The following is an 8,157-nucleotide window of genomic DNA, read 5'->3' as shown; positions in this document are numbered from 1 at the left end:
ATGAACCTGTCTCAAAATCACACATCAGTTGGGGCACCTGGGTGGCTCAGTTAGTTAAGCTCTGCTTTCAGTTCAGGTCATGATCCCGGAGTCCTGAGATCAAGCCCCTAGTCTGGCTTCCCACTCAGGTGGGAGTCTGTTTTTCCCTCTCTCTTTGCCTCTGCCCCTTTCCTCTCGTTTCCCCCTCTCTTCCCTTTCTTCCTCCCCTCCCCCTTCCTCATGCTTTTGCTCAAACTCTCTCTCTCTCAAATAAATAAATAAAATCTTTTTTAAAAAATCACACATCAGTTGATTTGTGATAGTTATGTGACAGCATCAAGATTCAAATCTAGGTTTGTCTAATTTCAATGTCTTTGCTTTTACAGTTTTGTAATAGTGCTTCCTGCTTCCATCTGTGAATAAGTGTTCAGTTAAGACTCAGAAAGTCATATAGCCTAGCACAAAGATGAGCTGATTCTTGCTTGGAAAATTTTAGGAACAGATATTAACCTTCAGCATCTTGAGTTATAAACTAACTTCAGTGTGGTCCCCATAGAAAGTCTGATTTAGAACACCTCTCCTTGTTAATGGGCCTTCCAAGAAGAGTCAATTGTCTATGGCCTGCCAAGTACTTAAATGAATTAACTTGCTGGGTGAAGTTATTTTCTCATGTCAAGGTGTCCTGGAGGAGGAAATGAGGTAGAAAATGATAATATTTAACCCTTGCATAAAAGCTGTCATAGTGACATTAGACCCTATCTTAGTATTTGAAAGATTTGGGTTTAGAGACTAAATAAAATAGAGCCACTTACTGTTCTTTCCATGGAAAACAAAGGTGATAGATAAGTTTTTAAGGTCAAGGGAGAGAAATACAAGAAGAAAAAGAAAAAGAACCATCATATTTAAAACTACCAGCTACTATGGATCTTTTTTAAAGAGGGAACATCTTAAATTTGAGAATGACAGCACCAAAAGGCTAGTTGCAACCTGAAGACATTTAGTACAACCATTAATTTCATATTTCATATTCCTAATTGACTTACTCATTCTCTTTGGTTAGGCCATCAATTTCTTAAAAAAATACTGGTGGGATTTTATTAGTTAAAATGTTTGGGCTATTGTGGCCTTTCTATAAGTGTTTTCTTTCTTCTTGTACTACAGAGAATTAGTTGTTCAGATAAACATCAAAATGGTGAATTGCAGTCTCTTTCTTAGAAACCTTTTTTCCTAGCTTCTCTGTGCACCCTGACTCAATTTCTATTAAATCAAATCCACTTTCTCTAAAAACAGAATATGATAAAAGCACTCAGGGAAGGATCAACTTGTAAAATGAATGGAACTATTCCTTACTTCCAAGTGTAAGTACACACAGCAATGAGAGAATGCACTAAATTGTGGGTGAAAAGTCCACATACACACAGCTAACAGCTCATCCTCACATTAGCAAAAGAATTTTTATATTCTTTTTCCTTTGGGGGGAGGTACTAATAGTTCTTTTACAAGTATATGAACCTTGTATATCCAACTAGACTTTAAAATATGTCCAAATGAGGCAATCTTAGAATATCAGTGTGAATCATTTTTTTTTATTTTTGAGTATTTTTATTACCCAACAGGAAACCCTTCATCAATTCACATTGTTTTTGCATGCTTATGTATTATGTTGAGGTAAGTAAACAAATGGCAGAAATGTCAAATAACCAGTGTAAGTCAAAACTCACAGAGGTGTATCTTTTGAAGTAAACTCGTTGTATACTATAAATATAAGAAAATTTCATGTAAAGAGCAGTTTTGAGACATTTCTTAGAGGACTAGGTAAGTAGAAATTTTTTCGTGTGTTATGAGCTCAGACACCATACTCATGTGCCCAAATCCTCAGGAAGTGAAAAAGAAAATTTCCCTGTCTAGCATTTCCAGTGCTAGTCCTATTTCATATATCTCTGTGATGTGCAGCACCCCAGACATGCATGATCTATAGTGTATTGGAGTCATTTTCTGGGCTACAGACAAGATAGGCGACGTGATCAGCCTGACACTCCAATTGTTTCAGGTTCTTAATGCACAATTATGTATACTAGCTGTAACCACAACCCTAAACTTTCTGTCTCAGAAAAAATACATCAGGATGAAATTGAGCTGATAATTTTATAGGAATAAGCCTAAACTTATTTCAGTTGTTTTTAAAAAATTAATGAATTTATTAGTGGAAACCAATTATTTATGACACATCAAGAGCTAACTGCAACTCACTCATGTGTCAGCCAACCAAAGTTGTGACCAAAGACCAAATGTAGGGGCATAACCAGGATGATGGTTGCCACTGTCTCCTCAATCCCTGCCCGAAAATGAGAGCCCTAATTCTAGACTTTAATCAGGGTTAGTCTCTGAATAATAAGGGGACATTGGCCTTGAGATATCTACAACTCAGAGATGAAGTTCAAGTTCTCCATAGAATTGGTATAAAATGCAACATGTTAATACTAATTTGTGTTGACCTTCATAGATAAGAGCCAATATTCATCAATTATAATAGAAAATCTGTAAATATGCATTTTTCCCTAAGCAAAAGTGAACTATAGATACCATGATATCAGGGAGGAAAATATTCCTTCTGGAATCATCTTTGTACTCTTGCCAAATCATGTCCCAGAAAGGCCAATTGTTTCCTTAAGCCACTCCAAAGAGGCTGACCCATAGCACAGCCAGGTCATTAGGAAGACAATAGAATATAAGAAAAAAATGTAGCAGGATACTCTAAGCAACAGTGACAACATATTTTTTAATTCAATGTCTGGTGGAATTTTTCAATTTCATGCAGCTTTTTTTTAAAAAAGATGTATTTATTTTTGAGAGAGAGAGAAAGGAGCAGAGGGAGAAGGAGAGAGAATCCAAGACGACTCTCGATGAGCTCAGAGCCCAACCTCATGACCCTGAGTTCACGATCTGAGCTGAAACCAAGTCACTTAACTGACTATGCCACCCAGGTGCCCCTTATGCAGTTTTTTTTTAAAGGAAATAATGCAAGGTCAAGTCTTAGGTAGAAAAAAATGACAACTGAACTTCCTAGTGCAATTTTTACAACATTCCAGACTATTTCAAAGATGGTCACAATTTTTGGAAATATTTAAATTTAATTTTCCTTTACTACTTGAAACTTTTAAAAATAATTATTCACAAACACTACTGAGAAAGAAAGCACATCCCAATTTAAGCAAAGAAAAAAAATTTTTAAGTGAGTGGCTCACTCAGGTAGGCATTCAACTCTTGATTTTGGTTCAGGTCATGGGCTGCGTGCTGGGTCTGGAACCTGCTTAAGATTCTCTCTCTCCTACTCCCTCTGCTCTCTTTCTCTTTCTCTTTCTCTTTCAAAAAAAAAAAAAAAAGATTTCTTTAAAAATGAATAAGAAGACTGTAGTTATTGGCATAAGGACCTAAGTCTTAAAAGTATATTAGATGTAATTCTTTAAGGAGTCATTATATATTTTATTTGCATTAAAAATTTTAAAAATACAATTATTTTCTGGAGTATATTTTTTATGTGCTCTTTGGTAGACAGCAATAATTATAGTTTAGCCCCTAAGGTAACTATTATTCACCTGTTGGTTACTTACCCAGGGCTGCTATTCACAGCTTTTAAAAGTTTAAAGTTTAAAGCTTTTTCTCTACCAGTCCTCAATATTACAGTAAATAAATGGAAATTCCTTCTTTGGCCCATAGTTTCCACCTATTTTATAACCCTGTGGCTATGAACCTTTCAAGTACAGAGAGGATTTATTTCTCTAGTAGCCAGTGCACTATTTATGGCCTTTCATTCACTGTTCAAATGTGAAAATACTGGACTTAAGATAGATCCAGTTATAAGGCTAGTTTTGACAAGCCTGATGAGTATGTTCTGAAAAGAATTTATGTAAGATAGAAAAATGAGCCCTTCATTATTATCGGAATTTTTGGTAGGTTTTTTTGTTTGTTTGTTTGTTTGTTTGTTTTGGTTGCTGTGTGTTTTGTTGTGTTTTTATTTTTATTTTTTTGTTTTTTAAAAGATCTTATTTATTTATTCATGAGAGACAGAGACAGAGAGAGACAGAGACACAGGCAGAGGGAGAAGCAGGCTCCATGCAGGGAGCCTGATGTGGGACTCGATCCTGGGACTCCAGGATCACGCCCTGGGCCGAAGGCAGGGGCTAAACCGCTGAGCCACCCAGGGATCCCCCATTGTTGTGTTTTCAATAGACATCTTTGAAAGGGATCAGAAAATGTAACATTTAGAGAAGAAATAAAACAGTTCAGAGAGAAATAGATTATTTGTAATTTAAAATATTGCAAATCATCTTTCATGAGGATTACATTTGTTTAAAAAATAAACTATTAGTCCTTTCCAATCGCTTTTCTTTATGAAGTACTGATTTACAGATGAGTCTGGTAATCCAGCATGTTTCTTCTCAACCAGAAAAAAGATATGCATGAGACTGAGACTATATATTCTATTAACTTATCAATAAAAAGTGCTAGCTATTAAGATTAACATTTCATAAAAACTTTTGAAGTGAAATTTAAAATATTTCTTCCTAATTTACATAGGCTAACTTTGTCTGTTCTAATACTACTTTTAATATAGATTTTCAATCCTGCTTTTCATTTATTTTTGCTCATTCAACCCTAGGTCCCAAGATGACGTTTCCTTCATGCATATCACTGTGAGAGAGATTTCATGCCCTTTCAGGCTGGACAGGTTAGGCATTTCATTGCTATCCAATGCTTTTTTTTATGAATGAATAACTCAAGACTGAGTATCATGATATCACTGCACTTACCACTGATTCCTATGTAAGACTTGGGGTTCTTCAACCTGTGCATTAACCTTTTTTAATTTCAGTGTTAGCACACAGTAGTAACTCTGTAAGAAGCATGGTATTGGAAATAAGGCTTTCTTGAGTTGGCAGTTGGGTGTCTGCATGCATAGATGTATAGACTTATGAATGAGCAAATGAATATGAATGAGTGAAGGTATTCAGATTTAACCAGAGAAGGGAAATGGTATTTGCACAGAGAACAGAAATAAACTTCTAGAAGTGGTCTTTAAAGGGTCCTGATCTAGTTCACCGTGAAATCTCTTAAGCTGAAATCAGATTTCTATCTCAATGATAACTTGTCTTTTTGGCTTACTGTTCTTTGAAATGTCAGATCAAATTTCCCAGAGGGCATTTGTTTGTTTACTCTGACTCACAGCACTTCATCTCCTATGCCAAGTTGTCAGCGACCTTAGTTTTGGTGTGTTTGCTTAATTCCAAATATCTAAACCTGTGGACTCATCTCCACTTGTTATCTTAACTGTTAATTGTATTATTGATTTTCGATAAGTATCTTGTCTAAGAATGATTCCCACTCTTCAGTGTGACAGAAAGAAAGCACTTTTCTGCTATAACAAAATGATCTGATAATCTTATTTTGGGTTCAGTCTCAACCCAAAACAAAGCATAACTTGAACCTGTTCTACTTCTGCACAGAGATATAAATTAAAATATAGATTTTTTAAATAAAATGCCATTCCATAAAATCTATCATTTTCTTGCCATAATGATTAGAATAAAGTCAGTCAAATGAAAAACAAACAAAAAAGTTTAACACTGGCTAGATATATGAAACTTTTGAATCTGAAAAAGCTAGGTGCAAAGCTAGTTTTACTATCTGTGTGACATCAGTCAGATTACTGACTTCAGTTCATCAGTCTATAGAACAGTTTGAATACCTCCTTTCCAAAAGGGCTGTGAAAATCAAGGGACATAATGGAGTACAATCCCTGTCAGGAGATAGACTGAATAATGACCATGAAAATTATTCTTAATTATTAGAAGTTAAAACAAAATTTACCAAAAAGGATAGTTAACACATAAATAATATATTACAGGAGAGGATAATATATCAATAATCATAAGCACAGTAAGCTGTGTCTCTTAGCCTTTTTGCAGATCATGGCAAAGACCCAGCATGGACTCAGGACTATTGATTTTTGAATACACACACAAGTCAGGGAAAATAGTAAAGACAAAATCGGTTAGTGGATGGGAGGTCTCATCAAGAAACTCCTGTGAAATCTCTAGAATCTAAAAAAGAGACATGGAGGGATAGCTTTCAGAAATTTCACCTGAACAATAATCCAGGTTAGTGAAGGCAGGCCAATTTTGACATAGTCATTCCCTAAAATAGTCAAATAAAAAGAATTCTTACCTGTCCTTTGCTAGGTAGTAGAGAGGGGAAATCTAAGATTCTTATCAAAGGTAAAAAAAAAAAAAAAGCATGTAGATACCTTGTAGAAATATGTTTACAGAAAGGCAACAGATGCTCTATAGAAATATGTGTTTAAAGACTGACTCTCTTGATTACTTAAGGCCAAATTAGAGATTAAATTTAGTATCAGTACTACCTAGGGAACATTTTAAATATTTTTAAGAGCTAATGTATATTTAACAATATGATAGCATTTTTTTTATCTTTAAGGCTTAAGTACTCATATGCTTTTCTTTGTTTCTAGGTGCACATAAGCTGAATCACATGAATGATTTGCAGCAAGGTGCTCCACTTCAGATTGATGCTATATATAAAATGCAGACATTCACAGTCACTACTGATTGTATGGAAGATCAGAGGATGCTAGAAGGAGCACAAGAATTGTTTTTCCTTCTTAGGAAAAATTCACGATGACTGTGAAATATTTTTGCGAGGTCAGTATCAAATCCATACATCAAATGACACACACACACACACACACACACAAAAAAAAAAAACCTACACTACAAAAACAGGTAGGTTTTATGTGTTTGATTTACTATATTTTTCAAGGTTGGACCACCACAAATATAACGTCTATGAACATGATTCCTCCAGTGCTCTCCACAAAGCCTGTGAAATGAAGCCATACTCCTCACCTGAGAACTCAGTAGCTAATCCAGCGTGGTTCTAATCTCATGTTTCATTGGTATTTACTTCTATTTCTCTACAGAAAAGCTCTAGAATACATTAATTTTATTCTTTTTGTGTGTGTGCAAATGATTGATGCCTTCCTTTGTGAGAACCTCTTTAACTTTCCTGAGTTCTCTCTTCCTGCCTCTTTCAGGTTCTCCCTCTTCTTTTCCATCAAGTTGGAGATATTCTGCATATAAAAGTATAGAAAATAATATAATTTGCACGTCATTCATCACAAGTTCTAAAAACTGAAACACCACAGATATCACAGATGCCCTCTATTTCTCAGTCTCTGTCATTATTTCACTCCTTCTCTCCTTCACCCAGAGGTTGCCACCATTCTGAATTTATGTCAGAGCTTACAGAAAAGCCCCTGCCCTGTGTTTGTTCTGGTGCAGTGGATGCTGGGAAGCGCCATCCTCAGCCCTGCTATGAAGGACATCCTCCAGATATTGAGATTGCAGTTGCAGTGGGTAGAGAGTCTGTAGCTCTGAGTCCAAGGCCATTGGTACTTGATGGAAAATAACTTTGAAGCATCATTCCACTTCCAGAGCTCCACATGGGGTTGGCCAAGTGGCTCAGTAAGCCTGCCTCATAGACTAGCTTTACCCTCTTCCCAATTTCTTAATGTTGGACTGAGTCTCTTTATTATAGCAGTGAATAAAACTACCGATGATAAGCATTATGTTTGATTCCTTTTATTTCAGCCTTCAGTAGGATAATTGTAAGTTTTCGTTGGAATGCTTTTCTAGGTGCACATAAGATGAATCTTAAAGCTGTGTGACTCAATAGGCATATGTTGTTATTGATAACTTAAAATATGGCGACTCCAAATTGAGATGTACTCTAAGTGCACCAGAAGTGAAAGGGTATGAAAAAGAATGCAAAATATCTCATTGATAATTTTCAATTTTTTTGCAAATTTAATAATATTTTGTATTGACTTAAATGGAATATATTAACTTCATCTGTTTCTGTTTTTAACATACAGCTACTAGAAAATTTAATATTGAAGAAATTTTTATTTGAATTTCTTTTTATGTGAATGGGTGTATTTTTCTGCATCTATGTTATAATCTTTTATTTTCTTGCATTAATCAGTTAATGTCATGAGTTACGCTGACAGATTTTTCTAAGGCAGCCTTGCTCTTGTGTGATTTGGCCCAATCTCATTATATGAATATTTTGTTTATTTATTTTTAAATATTTATTTATTTA

Source organism: Vulpes vulpes, chromosome 6 (assembly GCF_048418805.1).
Source record: "Vulpes vulpes isolate BD-2025 chromosome 6, VulVul3, whole genome shotgun sequence".
Classification (NCBI taxonomy): Eukaryota; Metazoa; Chordata; class Mammalia; order Carnivora; family Canidae; genus Vulpes; species Vulpes vulpes.
The sequence above is the reverse complement of the archived record's forward strand: the minus strand, read 5'-3'. Positions refer to the sequence as shown.